The sequence below is a fragment of the Panthera pardus genome, unplaced genomic scaffold, assembly GCF_024362965.1.
Source record: "Panthera pardus isolate Hobbes unplaced genomic scaffold, ASM2436296v1 HiC_scaffold_26, whole genome shotgun sequence".
Classification (NCBI taxonomy): Eukaryota; Metazoa; Chordata; class Mammalia; order Carnivora; family Felidae; genus Panthera; species Panthera pardus.
In genome coordinates this window covers 21,703,936-21,720,097 of record NW_026526832.1, presented here as the reverse complement: position 1 = coordinate 21,720,097, position 16,162 = coordinate 21,703,936, and the positions used below count along the sequence as shown (strand labels likewise).

The 16,162-nt window shown below is 36.6% G+C and overlaps 1 protein-coding gene across 3 annotated transcripts in view; it reads left to right on the top strand.

The window, feature by feature from the left end:
- NCOA1 (nuclear receptor coactivator 1) overlaps nt 1–16,162 on the top strand; it is a 239,359-nt gene that overhangs the window by 47,940 nt on the left and 175,257 nt on the right. For all 3 annotated transcript variants that reach the window (XM_053891092.1, XM_053891091.1, XM_019450414.2), the window contains exon 2: nt 6,576–6,710. The gene's annotated coding sequence lies outside the window, so the exon portion shown is untranslated. The remainder of the gene's footprint in view (nt 1–6,575; nt 6,711–16,162) is intronic.

Below are 16,162 nucleotides of genomic sequence, written 5' to 3'. Positions count from 1 at the left end.
ATTATTATATCCTTTGAGTTAGTCTTTTTTCATAATTCCATTTTACGTAAACTCTTGGCTTATTCTATATACATAGATATACATGTATATACACACGTATACACTTATATACACATGTATAAATACGTATATGTATGTATACACATATGTTAGTATGTATATCTATGTATATATACACATATATTTTAGCAGTTGCTGTAAGTCATGGCTTTTCAACCTTGGCACTACTGTTGGATAGTTGTTGGGGACTGGAGGGGATATTCTGTGTGCATTGTAGGAATTTTGGCAGCGTCTCTGGCCTCTCTCTACTAGATGACAGCACCCACTCCCCACCCCCAGTTATGATAACCAAAAATGTTTCCAGAGTTTGCTACATGTCCCTGAGGGAGTAAAATACCCCCCTGCTTGAGAATCACTACTCTAGGGTTTAAAAGATACAACTTTAGCTTTTGATAATCTTTGTATAAATAACATTATATATTTCATGTGTCACATGATCACCTTATGCCCGTATACTTTATTTTCTGTCTTTCCTCTTTATGTACGTTGTCATAAACTTTGCTTGTATATATGTTGTTAACCCCACAATACATTATTTGTGTTCTTCATTCTAAATGTTCTTCATTCATTCTAAAATGAATAAAAATAAGAAAAAAACCGTATTTTATATTTACCTTCTCTTTATAGTGCTCATCATTTATTTTTGTAGATCTACATTTTTACCTGGTAACTTTTACCCCTGCCTAACGAACTTCCTTTAACATTTTTGATGTTTGCAGGCAGTGCATCCTGTCAGGTTTTATTTGTCAAAACATTCTTTCTTTTTTCAATTTTGAAAACTTTTTTTCTGGTGATAGAATTTTATGTTCAGCTTTTTAATCTTTCTATGCTATTTTCTTTTGCTTGTGTAATTTCCTGAAGAGAAGGAAATTTTAATCTTTGTATGTAGTAATTTTTTTTCTCTGTCTGCCTTTGGGATTTTTTTATCTTTCTGCATTTTAGCTATGATCTATCCGTACATATTTGTGTGTGTGTGTGCACGCGCGCACACACACGCATTTAGGTATATTTTATGATTCGGATTCTGCAGGATTTTTTTGCTGTTTTGTTGTCTTGGATTCATTTGGAAAAATTCTTGGCCATTATCCCTTCATCTCATTTTTTTTGTTTCCTTCTCTTCAGGCTTCAGTTGAATATTAGATATTTTGTTATAATTCTACAGCTCTTGGATGCCCCGAGCTGTATTTTCCCATCACTCTTTTTACCTGTTTTCATTTTGGATTCTTTCTACCGACTTGTCTTTTAGTTCACCAATTCTTTCCTCATCTGTGTCCAGACTGCTTTTGAGCCTGTCTCAGGAATTTTTTTCTCTAATAGGATTTTTCTGTTGTTTCTATCTTTTATATTTTGCCTTTTTTTTACAGTTTCCATCTCACTGGTGAAAATGTCCATCTGTTTGTGCATGTTTTCCATCTTTCCTACTAGACCATTTAACATATTTATAGTTATTTTTAAATGGCTGATACTTTCAATAGCAAAATCATTTCTGATTGTGTTGATTGCTTTATCTCTTGACAAAGGGTTATTATTATTTTTTTGCTCTTGTGTATGCTTCATAATTTTTGATTTAATGTTCATCATTGTGTACAGAAGAATAGGAGAGATTGAAACGCTCCTCTTCTTTTGTTAGGCTGTTTGTGCTGGAGGTTGAGTCAATCTAATCATGAACCGAGTGAGGTTTGGATTCTTTTGCCCTCATTACCTTCATTGTACCACAGGCTTCAAATTTCTCCAGCAGTTGGCTGCTGTTCCCTTGTGTCTAGAGTGTGGCATGTGGTATTACAGGATTTTTTCTGTGTTCCTGTACCACCCTCATCTTTCAACAGTCTTTGCATATCTGTGTACCAGAGAGATTTCTCTTTATGTTATTGTCCCTCTGCCCAGTGATTATTGTTGCTTGTTACCCACGCCTTTGTCTGTGGGGCAGGGCAGGCTTCTCTTGTCCTAGTCCAGACCCAATCCTGGTCAGGCCCTATGTTCCTGGGTGTTGGTGGTGAGGCTTTCTTAGCTTTTCTGCTCTTTCTCCCTTGTGGTAGTCAGATTCTGCCATATATTTGTATTTGGTCATGTAGTAGTTGATCCCTTTTGATATTGGTGCAGGATCCTTTTCCCATGACTCTTTCCTGCTCCCTCCCCAAAAGTGGCAGAATTTTTTTTTTTTTTTTTTTTTTTTTTTTTTGCCTCTACCTTTTCCTAGCATCAGTGTATCTTTGCCTGTGTCTTGAGGCTTGAGACTGTTTCCTCCTCCTCCTCCAGAGGCAGAGGCATTTTGCTTGTATTCTCCTCTGAAGCAGTAGATTTTTGCCTGGATCCTAGGTTGAGAGGGTTTTCTGTCCTTCCCCTAGTGGCTCTAGGCTTTTGCTCTGTGTTTGATGAAAGGTTGAGGAATCAGGCAGGGTTTCATGCCCATTCTTGTAACCTCCTGCACACTTGCCTGTTGATGCAGGGCTCTCTCTGGCTTACCTTTAATTTTTCTTGTGAGCACCTGGCCGAGGCATGCAGAACTTACAGTTGAGTGTAAACTCTGCGTGTGTCTGGGGTCTCCAGCCATTCCAAACTGACACATCAGTCTACACTTAGTCTTTAAGAATTTGTTAAAATCTTAGCTGATTTCTTTTTCTTACACACGTGTACGGTGACCACTTCTTTTTCTGTGACCTACTGAAGGTAAAACAAGTTATGTGTGTGGTCTCTCCTTGGAGGAACTTGTCCCTCTTTGGAATTAAATTTACTTGGTTGCCCTGTGACCTTGACTCTTTGTTAGGCTTAAGAGAAGTTTTCATTTGATAGATCTGGCTTTTACTCATGAGGGTGGGATTGGCATTCTTTTGTGGCTCTCTGTATTCTGAGTGGAAGTGGAACCCTTAGAGTTCTTGACAAGGTGTGCTATTTCAAACAGCTCTTTATTCTGATCCCTCTTTCATGCTTTCTCTTGCCTTCATCTGCCTCTTGAGTATTTCTTCGTTTAGGATTGAACTTAAGGGGCTCTTTCTCCTGTGAAACCTTTTCTGATTCCACTAAGTCAGAATGAAACATTTCTTGACTTGTACAACTGTCTTGACTCTTGTGCAGCTGTATTTCATTTTTGTCAGCCCATTGAAGCTCTCAGTGAGATTGGGCAGCTTTTATTATCTGAGGCTCCTCACTCTCATATGACTATAACAGTTGATAGATTTTTAGATAGGCTTACAGTAAACTTGAGAGAAAAGATAAAGTGATGTACAAGAGAACTTATATTTATCAATAAAATTACAAATTTGTGAAATCACACTACATAGGTTTCTGTACTGTTTTGGTCTGTACAGTTGCTGCTCTTGAACTCTAAATTGCTTTTAAAAACAACACTTAAATTTGTGGAGTCTAATCTCTTACAATCGCGGGCCTAGTTACCCAAACTAGTATATATTCATGTAATGAAATGTCACGGAGCTTTAAAAACAATGCTGAAACAGACCCTAACATGGAACACCTGTAGGATGTGCTGATTGAAAAAAAAAGTAAGGTGTAAAACTGGGAATTTTGTTTAAGAAGATAGGAGGAATAAGACTGTTCTTCAGGTAAGTGTGTTTACATAAAGAATTGCTGGAAGGACATAGAAAAAACTAACAAAAGTGGTGACCAATAGCAATCAAGGGCAATGTGAGCTGCATGTGGGTGACATAGGAATGAGACTGTTAAAATATGTGTTCCTTTTACATCATTTTTCAGTTTTGATAAAATATTTTGATGTCAGTGTATGCAAAAGATGTAAACTAAAAATACTAAACACACCTGTGGATCTTAAAAGATAATAGGAAAATCTGAAAAATACTTCAGAGATGATAAAAATGTTGGCCTATGAAATAAAAATTGTGTATGAGATACCTTTATTTTATGCACATCAGATTTTATAAATGAAAAGACCACATACAGAACATGGAAAATTGCAAAGAGCAAGGTTTTATGAATTTATGAATCTGGCTCCAGGTGAATAAATATTTAAGAAGGGTGTCTTTCTAGCACGGTTAGAGAGGTTTCGGTTCTTGACTCAGTAGTGGAATGGATGATGCCTTAGAACAGAAAGGAGCAATGTGTGTAGGCAACAACCTTAACAGAAAGACACAGTACTCAGAGTAGACTGGGCAACCATTTCTTACTCATGAAATCGCTTGGCATGTCCTGGGAAACTGGTAAAATGTATCTTAACTGTTGTTGGGACGAATTGGAGATGAGAATACCAAAGAATATTCTTACCACAAATTAAAACATATAAGGAAACAACAATTACATTACTGCAACAGATTATAGCCCAGAAGTCAGCCTTATTTTAGAAAAACCAATGAAATATGTGGGAAAAAAAACCCTTATAAACCAAAGGATGGTGAGAATTACTGAATGTTGTCAGGAAAACTGGTTGGCAATTCAGAAAACAGTTTAGAGTCAAATCTCATTTCATACATCTTTTGGGATGAAGTATTGAAACAATTAGCCTATAGACAAGGTAAAAATCAGAGTATTTATCTGCTATCATTGAAGGAGGAGAAATTTCTAAGCAGAGAAATAATAAACGGAGAAGGCAGTGGTGGACAAATCTGGCCACCTAAAAATAAAAACTTTTATATTAAAAACTAGCAATTGAAAAAACGTTCAAAGTAAATGAAAGAAATAGTGTTTTCATAATAATAACAACCTACACAAACAGTTAAGGAAAACATGAAGAAACCGCTTTCCCATCCCACCTCCCATAGGACGGGAAGAGGAAGTGTACCAAAAGTTTGGAAGGAAAGGCAGTGTGAATAATGGGGGAAGGACCTGATTAACGATATGTAAAAGGCTCACTGGATAGCATTCATTGTTTAAAATTGGAGACTTTAGGGACACCTGTGTGGCTCAGTCAGTTAAGCCTCTGACTTTCTGCTCAGGTCATGATCTTGCAGTCTGAGTTCAAGCCCGTGTCGGGTTCTGTGCTGACAGCTCCAAGCCTGGAGCCTCCTTCGGATTCTGTGTCTCCCTCTCTCTCTGCACCTCTCCCACTCATGCTCTCTCTCTCTCTCTCAAAAATAAATAAACATTAAAGAAAATTAAAGTATATATAAAATTGAAGACTTTAATGTTAATAGCAGGATCAGTCCACATGGTTGTGTGTTTTCTCTCTAGCAGGTGATTAAATCCAACCAGCATTAGGAATTTGAGGGTGGTGAAGTGGAAGGAAGAAAGTAGCATACTCAGTAGATGGATAGCTTGGGTGACAGTCAATATTTTGAGACTGGTAATAACACAGTAACTACCTGGAGAAATGAGAGCAGTAGAGCACATCTAAGGGATCAAGTCTGGACCTAGGTTAGGAATGATAGATTGGGATATTGAATGACAAAGAGAAGAGAGTAGGAAGCCAGATGGCTTGAGCTTGAAGGCAGGAATGGGATTGCTTGTGAGTTTGGGTCTGGAAATATCACTGTGGGGAAGGTTGATCCCTACTGTGTTAACCTTCACTGTAGAGGGCTCCTCTCAAGAGCCAGATTTAGCCCAGCGGTTGAAAGCAGTGTTCACTGATAGGTTGAGGATGTAGAGGTGATTTGTTTCACTATGTAAAAGAGTTTTCCATAGGTTCCCCGGGGAAAAGGTTAAAAGGAAGGGCAGTGGTGGGGGAACACATGGGGTGGGTGAGAAAGCACAGAGAAGACTGGGGTGTGAAAATAGGGGAGAGGGTAATTGGCCAGAATGGTTTGTGTTTTGAATAAAGCCCAGGGATTATGGGTGGAAGCCATAGGTAGAATTAACTGGCACAGTTCCTGAATTGACCTGTGATATAGTGATCATCTCTGGACCTAATCCACTGTGTCTTTGTGATCTAAAGGGAATATTAAATTTAGTGAAAAACTTAACCCTGAGTGGTAAAGCCTAAACCAGTTAAGCTTTAAGTAATGAAAGCCAGCAGGTTTCACATTTCTTATGCATCCTCTGATAATCTGCAAAGCCCCCCACCGTTAGGAATTAGCTTTGAGATAAAAATGGGAAGATATAATACTATCATTAGTTTAGAAAAAATCAAGTTTGTCATGCCCCAGTGACAGTGATCCGGTAAGGAGCCATTGCATTGAGGTTTCTTCTGCGAGGAATCCCATTCCCTCCTACTGTTCCACTTTACCTAAAACTGGGTGCTGAAGCCACTGCTGCTGGGGTAACGTCAGCAATTCTGATGAGAGTAAGCTAATAGTTGAGGGTCGCGGTCTCCTCGGAATACTGATGCAAAGCCCAGTTTGCTACATATCTTCATTGGGGATCTGAACCTTTTTAAAGCTAGTAACTAATGATCTCTTATTAATTAATTAATTAATTAATTAATTATTGAGCTTTTAATCTTTAATTTCAATTTTTAAAATCTGTAGTAGGGACAAGGATGAGAATTGGCATTTCTTGAATAAAGCATCTGTGTAAGAATTTTCGTGTGCTTACAGGGAAACAATGATATGTAATAGAATCTAAATCTGTAATGTTTTCAGTAGACTAAGTGTATCTTCTTTCTTCTACTGTAGATCTGTCCTTATTAGTGGAAATGTAACTGGAACCGACTCTGATGATAAAATCAAGGACCATCAGCAAGATCATGCAGTAGAAAATTTTGGTTCCAAATGAAGACCCCAACATTTAGAATTTCTACTTTTTCTAAGGTATTTGAGGCACAATTTTACTTTAATCTGACTCCTTGGAAGTCATTTTGTAATATTGGTTTCTATATACAGATTTCATAAGTTTAAAAGTTTTTGTGTTAGAATGCTTAGCTTTTATGGAAAAATTCATCCTTCCCTACCCTTTTGCCCCCAAAACAGAAAAGATGCGGATTTAAAAGGGAGATCATCTTTATGATTAGTAAAGCATGTCAATTATAAGGAATATACTGGGTGCAGATTGAGACTGAGTAAACTAGGTTAGATAATAGTTTTAATTTTATTATTTATTAAATTATTATTTATTATTTATTAAAAATGTCAATTTAGTAATTATTTTATGTATGACCCTCTGGGAGAGGCAGATGAATTAAGCATTCTGACAGAGTCTGCTCACATGATACATGAGATCTTAGTGATTGTCCTTTGGTTTGATTTGGAAACCTTTTTGTTCTTGGTCTCCTAAACTTATTATTAAGGGTTTTTTATTCACCAAGAGGTATCACTTTTACATGGACTGTCTCTGTAGGACCTTTGGGATCTGATAGGTCAGTTTCACTTGGACCAGAAAAGGGAGATATGTAATTAAAGAATCAAGTGACACTTCCAAGTCATGGGGTGGATCCCACTTTAAAGACTACATATGCCAGTTCAAAACAATGAATGGAAATGTAGTGTCAACAAAAAACATAGTGCTATCTATTTTTCTAAAATACATATAAATTCTAAACTGAATATAGTTAGGTATTTATTTAAAAACAAAAAAAAGTTTTTTTCTAATGTGTTTCCAAATAGGCAAGAAGTATGGAAAATTATTATTTCAGGGGGCAGGTCAAAGTTGGTGGTTCTCTGTATATATTATAGAGGTTTGTAAATTAATCTTGCTCGAATACAGAGAAAAAGATCTGAGAAAAATGTATCACTTATTACTAGGATTATTAATTTAATTTTGTTCTGTTTTGGAAGAAGAATATGTAAAGCAATAAGTTCTAAAATAATAAGAATCCATGACATTGGAAAATCCTGACTGCGTCAGTTAAAATAAATGACTATCTTCTAAAGGGGCTGGTGTAACTGAACAATGTTTGTCAAAGAAAAGTTACCTTGAATCAAATAGACGAAAAAGAGGTTGCTTTGATGAGAAGTTTTAGAACTGTTCTGGCAGCTAGTAGATATCTTGTACTTCTCTAAATTTTTTTGTGTGTCATTTTGAATCAAATAATAATGATGATTAAATATATAATTTGTCTTGTTTCCAGAACATTTCTCTTATTTTTTAACAACATTAGTCGAATGTCCAAGCTTTCCAAAGAATGATTCTAGATAATGGGGAAGAATATAAATTATTTATAACTTCCTTATAAATGAAGTTGAAGGCATTTTTCACTACAAAGGTTTACTGTTGGGGCTAGAGAAGCTAAATACACTCATTTGAAAACCATTTAAAAACAGTCAGAAGATGAGCACATAAAATCAAATTCTAGAAGTCCTTTCTGAGCAGTATAGTACTATGCTCAGATCTCAACAGAAGTTAAGATTAGGGAATAGGAAGTTCTGATCAATTGGATTTGCTAATGAATTGGTTGTGGTTGCTAACTATGGTTCTACTTGTGAAAGTGCAACATAGCCAAATTTATTTGCCTAATTCCTTAAATTAGGATATCTCTAATTCATCAGTTTCTTATATCTCCCCACTCATTTATTTCCAAGCTTTCACACAATATCCTTTATTAATATTTTTTATTTTCCCCTTTGAAAATGAAGAAGTGAAAATTTCACAAACAAAAATTTCACGGAAGTTTTATATAATACATTTCGACAATATTTTTTTGTAAATTTTTTGAGGGGGGGTGCTTTAGGTTTTGAGATTGGATCAAAGCAAAATAAAATCAGTACCTGAATTATGGCCCTAGAACATTTATAAGGTTGTATCTTAGATTACAGTTTATATTAAGTTAAAATGGTACCTTTAAAAAATGTTTGGACTCAAGAAAACATTTGAAAACAATTGTCAACAGGGTATATTGAGGGAATAGGTGTTCCCTTGCTACATTTCTCTCTGTGGGATGATGGAAAGAGCACAGGCTTTGGCTCTTCTCCTTCCATGCCACCCTGGGGAATTGAATTAATATTTCTGCCTTAGAAATACTACTTTTTAGACTTGTGATGAAAAGTGAAATGTGTATAAATTTTATAAAATAATGCTTCTCAGTGTGAGATTAATGTTGTTGCTAAAGACGGAGAAGACCACACCAGTAAGTATTATTCACAGTTACCCTTCTCATAGCGAAAAACAGGTCAACTCACACTACTAGTGAGAAGCTTGTAAAACCAGTTTCAAAGTTAATGGCAAATATTATGCTTGGAGAGAAAGTAAAATGAGCTTTTGGCAAAAATCCCTTATCAAAGGCATACCATCTGGAAAAGCAATTACTGTCATGTGTGCATGCTAGCAGAATTTTTTGTTTTTCAGTTGGATGAAAGCACTGATGTTCAGAGAACATACCAGCACTTCATAGAGATGTGTTACTGTTTTATCACTGAGAAATCCATACTGGGGCAGAGGATTTTTGTTGTTATTTTGTTTTGTTGTTGTCGTTGGTGATGGTGGTTGGTGGTCTTTGTTTTAGTTTTAAAGCCAGTGTTGCCTGGAAAAGTTGCATTGGTTCCTGTGATTGAAGCCCAGCAACGTTGGCTGCAGGGAAAGGGTACACTTAAACTGCGAAGAAAAGAAATTGCACCAGGATATCAGTTCATACCTGCTTTTTTCAAGGAGAATTGGCATTCAGTAATGTAATTTCTGATTGTGATTTAGTATCAAAGTAGTAAAAATTGTGGATGTAAGTGATTTTTGGCGACCAAAGCCATGACTTTTCAGTGTTTTATGAAGAAATGGCCAGTAGGTATAGGATACTGCTTTTCCACAGTGATGAATGCTGGTGCTGTAGTGTGACAGGGCTTTAAATGTTTAATTTTTTAGTAAAGTAAGGTAAATATCTCTTTACTACTGATAGTGCCATTTCTATGATTTTAAGGGGGCATAGCATAGCAAATACATTAAGTACGTCAAATAGTCACAGCATCATGAATTTTAATGTTAAGGATGAGGTATGAGGATTTCCAAAAGTCTGAATTATGGTACAGAATAATTCAACTTCTTTTTTTTTTTTTTTTTAATTTTTTAAAATGTTTATTTATTTTTGAGACAGAGAGAGACAGAGCATGAACGAGGGAGGGTCAGAAAGAGAGGGAGACAGAATCTGAAGCAGGCTCCAGTCTCTGAGCTGTCAGCACAGAGCCCGATGTGGGGCTCGAACTCACGGACTGTGAGATCATGACCTGAGCCGAAGTCGGCTGCTTAACCGACTGAGCCACCCAGGCACCCCAGAATAATTCAACTTCTAAGAGTTTGACCATTTCCCCATACTTGATGATTTTATCAATTATTCAAAGAAAAAAACAACAGTGAAATTTCATTGTGCATTTTAAAAAACCATACCCAAATTTTGGAATAGAACATGAAAAAATATGCCAGAGTCAGAATGCCAGCAGAGAATAGGTTCGGAAGCTTTTGGGTTTTTTTGTTTTTTTTTGTTTTTTTTTTTGCATTTAATGGAATGCTGAAAGTAGACTTCAGTGAGACATAGTGCTATAATTGATAATTTCTGGGTCTGTGTTCAATCATAATATTCAGAGTGTATAACACAGCTGATTTATAATGAAGAATTAGGGATTTTCAATTTAGTAGAAATATAGAATAAGAAGGAAATAAGTTGAATATGGAAAGCGGCTTATGGTTAAAGATGATTGCAGACCTGGGCACTTGAAATCTCTGCAAAGAAGTTATCAAACATGAACAGGGTGTGGCAGAACAACGAAGGTGCTTAATTGGATGGGCTCTGGCTGGCCAAAGAGGAGACATTTTGAGTATCGTAAGTATAACTGCAGTATACTCAGTCATATCAACTTTAAGTCCCTGAGTGCATAATGATAGTTAAAAAAAAAAGAAACAAACCCCAAAAACTCACGAGTTTTCTTTGGAGTATGCTAAGGATCCCACTGTACCTGAAAGTAACCATGTAGTTGAGGAGAGGAAGTTTCTTTTCTGGGGATTATTCCGGTTAATAAATGAAGAATGAGTGATCAGTAGAACATCACCATTTTGTCATGAATCCCAGGACCTAAGTAAAGATTATTGGTAGCTGCTAACATCACAGAGAGACAGCCAGACATTAGGTTTCTCTCAGTGAAAGTTCACAACACTACCTATTAAGTATTCTTGCTAAAAAATTGAACTTGAGGGGCTCCTGGGTGGCTCAGTCAGTTAAGCGTCTGACTTCGGCTCAGGTCATGATCTCGCAGTTCACAAGTTTGAGCCCCATGTCAGCCCTGTGCTGACAGCTCGGAGCCTGGAGCCTGCTTCAGATTCTGTGTGTCCCTCTCTCTCTGCCCCTCCCCTGCTTGTGCTGTCTCTCTCAAAAATAAATAAATATTTTTAAAAAAAATTGAACTTGAACCTGAATTGCATCAAGCCTCTAGCTCTCATTGCCAGTTACTGGAAACACAAAAAACAGGGAAACAAATGAAATGATACTATGGAGATGCAGCCAGCAAAATCAAGGCTTTGGGGAAGTCCTTGGGACACACAACTTGTTTTTTTTTTTTTTTCAATGAATAAGTTGTAGGGAACAAAAGAAGAGAAGTGACAAGGAAACCTGAGATTAATAGCAATGATTGGACTTTATTTAGGTGCAGATTTTAATACATAAATATTTATGAAATAATCAGGGAAATTTGAACACTACATATTTAGTGTTAAGAAATTATTGTTAATTATTAGGTGTGGTAACAGTATGTAGTTATATTTAAAAAGAGTCATTATCTGGGGCGCCTGGGTGGCTCAGTCAGTTAAGCATCTGACTTCGGCTCAGGTCATGATCTCGCGATCTGTGAGTTCGAGCCCCGCATCGGGCTCTGGGCTGACAGCTCAGAACCTGGAGCCTGCTTCGCATTCTGTGTCTCCCTGTCTCTCTGCCCCTCTCTCACTTGTGTTCTGTCTCTCTCTGTCTACCAAAAATAAATAAATGTAAAAAAATTTTTAAAAAAAGAGTCATTATCTTTTAGAGATACATACTGAAATGATAGTGGATGCAAGGATGTGTCTGGGATACGTTTCATTATTATCCAAAGTAGAGGGGAAGCTGTGGGTGGGGATTAAACCAGATTGGCCATGAGTTGATGTGATCATTGTTTAAAGTAGGCACCTGTGGTGTTGGGGGTGGTGGTGGTGGTGTAATTCTTGGTACTATTCTCTAAGCTTTTTTGAACATTTCCATACGAAAAAAGTCCAGAAATTTACATTCTCTTTGTTGGCTTATAGGAGGACAATTGAATTATATGTATTTAGCAACCTGCCGAATTCTTATTTCTGATAATTTCCTGAGTCTGTTGGGTATTCTGTATAGAAAATCATATTGCCTATAAAAGGATAATTTTACTATACAGTGCTTTCTATTTATCAGGCTTTTATTCTAAGCACTTACACATATTAACCCATTTGATCCTTGCAGGAGCTCCAGTGATGCAGACATTAACTTGCCCAGGGTTACTAGCTGGGATTTGAATCCAGGCATTCTGGCCCCAGAGTCTGTACTTCTTTAGGTTTTTGTATCTCTCCTTGTAACTTCTCTCTGCTCTAATCCCTACACCTTTTATTTTTGTCTTAGTGTGCTGGCTAGAAGTTAAATTTTAAATAGCAATTTTCATTTGTAATTTTGATTTTGGAAATTGTCTTTATACTTAGGGGAGCCAGAGTCCAGTTGAATTTACTTCTTTACAAATGTAAGGTACTCATTACTAGTCTAAGAATTCGTGTGTAGCAAGAAACAAAAAGAATAAAAGTGTATTGTAACAGCTTCTAGTGTTTTTTTGTTTTGTTTTATTTTGAGTTTACCTCCTGATCTGTAAGCAGCCTATTCATGGCTCATTTTACTTTCAATTACTTGTTGATTTCTTTGGTCCTGTTTGCTGAATTTCTTTGTGAATCTTAGATAAAAATTATTCCTTCCTTTCCCCAGCCCTCACATCTGTTATATAATTACTTCCCACCTGACTTTACATAGGTTGCATGAGACAAAATTAGACAAAGCATGTAGTATGTGGTTTAGCACATAATATATATCTAGTAAAAATATGCCTTTTGGCTTAAGAGATAACTACTTCATAATGTTTTTTTAAAAAATAGTTCTTTTTCTTTAATTAATTTTTAAAATGGGGAAGGGTGGGTATATACGGCTTAGTTACATTAAGAATTCCTAAGCCTGGGACAGGTGGCAAAAACTGTTGATAATATGTTATGGTGGTTTAATGAATAATCTCTGTGTTCTCTGTAAAGAGCTTTTTTATAATTTTCTCTGAGTTTGAGAAAGGTTACTGGGAGAGCTGGTTGTTAAAAGAATACTTGCCTGTTAGGGGGTGAGGTGGGAACAATTTAGGGGGAAATGTGACTTGTTCCAACCACATGGGTTTTAAGATAGCTAAGCTTCATGAAAGGAGGCATATAGGCTCTAGTGAGAAGGAAAATTTTGGTTTCACCCTCAAGAGAAAGATGAATCACAATTACAGCCTTTCCCTAAAGATTATGGCAGGTAGCCATTTGAAGGCATGGGCTAGTTAAAAGTTGTACTATTTTTCTGTACTTCACCACGCTCCTCCCTCTAACTCAGGTACACCTGTGATTTTATATAGCAATAAACTGAAGCAACCTAACATATCTTAAATTGTATTTTTGAAAATGATGGGGCACTTGGGCAGGGCTCAGTCATTTGAGTGTCTGATTCTTGATTTTGGCTCAGGTCACGATCCCAGGGATGTGGGATTGAGCCCCGTGTTGGGCTCTGCCCTAACCATGGAGCCTGCTTAAGATTCTCTCTCTCTTTTCCCCTGCTCTCTGCCACCTTGCACATGGGCTTTCCCCCTCTCTGTCTCTCTGTTTCTCTGTCTGTCTCAAATAAAAAAAAGAAAGTTGACATTAAGCTATTTGGAAACTAAAGATGCTAGTAGAGGCACAGGAGTTCCATTTGTTCAAATGACAGCTATAATCATTGAGTGGCATAGCTATTAAAATTGAATAATCATTCGCTTGACAATTAAAGAGGAGGTTTTGTTGTTATGGGCTATAGTTTATTGGTTAGAGATAAAATATATTTTTTGAAGAATAAAATAAATGTGTATGACAGAAACTCACTTTCTTCTCTGATCATGAAAGCTTTGAGTAGAAAGATGAAATACTTTCCAAATGACACATGGATACTTTGGAAACCAAAAGGTGCTCTGCAGGATTAAGCATAGCTGAGAGGTACTCAATTTAACATCTGTTATCAGTTCGTTGGTAAAGGTGTTTATTGTTCTGAACATGACCTTAAATGAGAAGGCATAGCTAGTGTCAGAGTATGGGATTAGTGAATCTAAGAGAAAAGAGAGCTGATATGAGGAAAACAAAAAAATAATAATAAATATTTAATGTTCACTTTGTGCCAGGCACTATGATAGACATTTTATATGCATGTTAAGATTTTGTCCAAATAACTCTGTGACATGTAAACTATTATTGCATCTATTTTATGTATAAGAAACTGAGTCTTAATAAGGCTTACTTTTGTTTGTTTGTTTTATTTAAGTAGGCTTTAGACCCAGTGTGGGGCTTGAACTCAGCCATTCTAAGATCAAGAATCGCATGCTCTACCGACTGAGCCAGCCACACATCCCAATAAGGCTTACGTAGAAGTTAACTCACAGTAGAGTCAGGATTCATCTATCTCTTTCTCTTGGGGTGAAACAAAGTTTGACTTCAGAAACTAATTTTTAATCAGAATTAGAAAACAAAGGAATCATTCTAGTTCAAACACACTGCAAAAGCATAGATTTGGCAAAGCCAGTGATATACGGATTTTGCTAGTTCAGTGTAAATTTCCGATATGCTAGGGCTCCTGAGTTATTGTAATCACAGATACATTAGTTAGAGATTCTCATGCAAGAAAGGTCATAGTTCTAACATACTACTTAATAGTCAAATCACATTTTACTATTTTAGAGAAGAAGGAGGGGTGCATTATTTTTGAAAACAGTGTTTGATATGGAGAACTTACCAGTATTTTATCACTTTAGTTTCAATTAAAAATGAACATGGAAGGGCGCCTGGGTGGCTTAGTCAGTTAAGCATCTGACTCTTGATTTCAGCTCAGGTCTTGATCGTGGGGTCGAGAATTCAGGCCCTGTGTTGGGCTGCATGCTGGGCGTGAAGCCTACTTTAAAAAAAAAAAACAAAAAAAAAAACATGGAAATGAATTTAAATAGTCATTGAAATTTTCAAGAACTTTTGGACATTCCTTGAGATTAGATATTACTTACGTTATTAAGAAACCCTCTGCCTGTTACAGGTCTAGCAGTGTAAACATAAAGTTAGGTTAGGTGCAAAATTGGGAATCTCTGTCCTTACTCTTAATATCATATGGATATATTTAACGCTAATTAAAAGTGAAAGCCTGACTATAGTATAAAACGTGCATTTGCTTTTATAATGGGCCTTATTTAGTCATTTCTAAAGCTTTTATTTAAATTGAGATTAAGTATACTTTTCCAGTTGACCATGCAATGGTGAAAAAAACAACATAAGTTTTGGGTTAAGCCACAAAAGAAAACCTCAGTAAATTCTAGAAAAGTTGAAACTTTTTGTGTCCATTTTCTCCCTACAACAGAAGTTTAAAATGCACTACTCCAACCACTTGGAAAAATCAAACAAAAACTGTTCTTAAATAATAGAAGATCAAATATAAATAACAAATTATTAAGTAACTGAAATGAGACTCAGGCTAAGACTAATACTGCTCTTAGAAGTAAATTGATTAAGGGAGGCTTAGTCGGTTAAGTGTCCAACTTGAGCTTAGATCATGATCTTGCAGTTCGTGATTTTGAGCCCTGCATCAGGCTCTGTGCTGACAACTCAGCCCTTGGAGCCTACTTTGGATTCTGTGTCTCCTTGTCTCTCTGCCCCTGCCCTGCTCGCGCTCTCTGTCTCTCTCAAAAATAAATAAACATTAAAAAAAAAGTAAATTGACTAAAAAAAAAAAATGAACTCAACCTCAGAATTTAGTGTAACAAATAAATAAAGTCAAAATAAATGCCTCAGAGAAAGGAAGGATATAAATAGGATAAAAACAGAAGCTGATGGATTAAAAAACAGATACTAAGGGTATGCCAGGGTGGCTCAGTCAGTTAAGCATCCAAGTCTCAGTTTTGGCTCAGGTCATGATCTCATGGTTAGTGGGTTTGAGCCCCATGTCAGGCTCTGCGCTGTGAAGCCTGCTTGGGATTCTCTTTCTCGCTCTCTCTCTCTCTCTCTCTCTCTCTCTCCCCCTCTCTCCCTGCCCCTCCCCTGCTCTTGCTCTCTCTCTCTC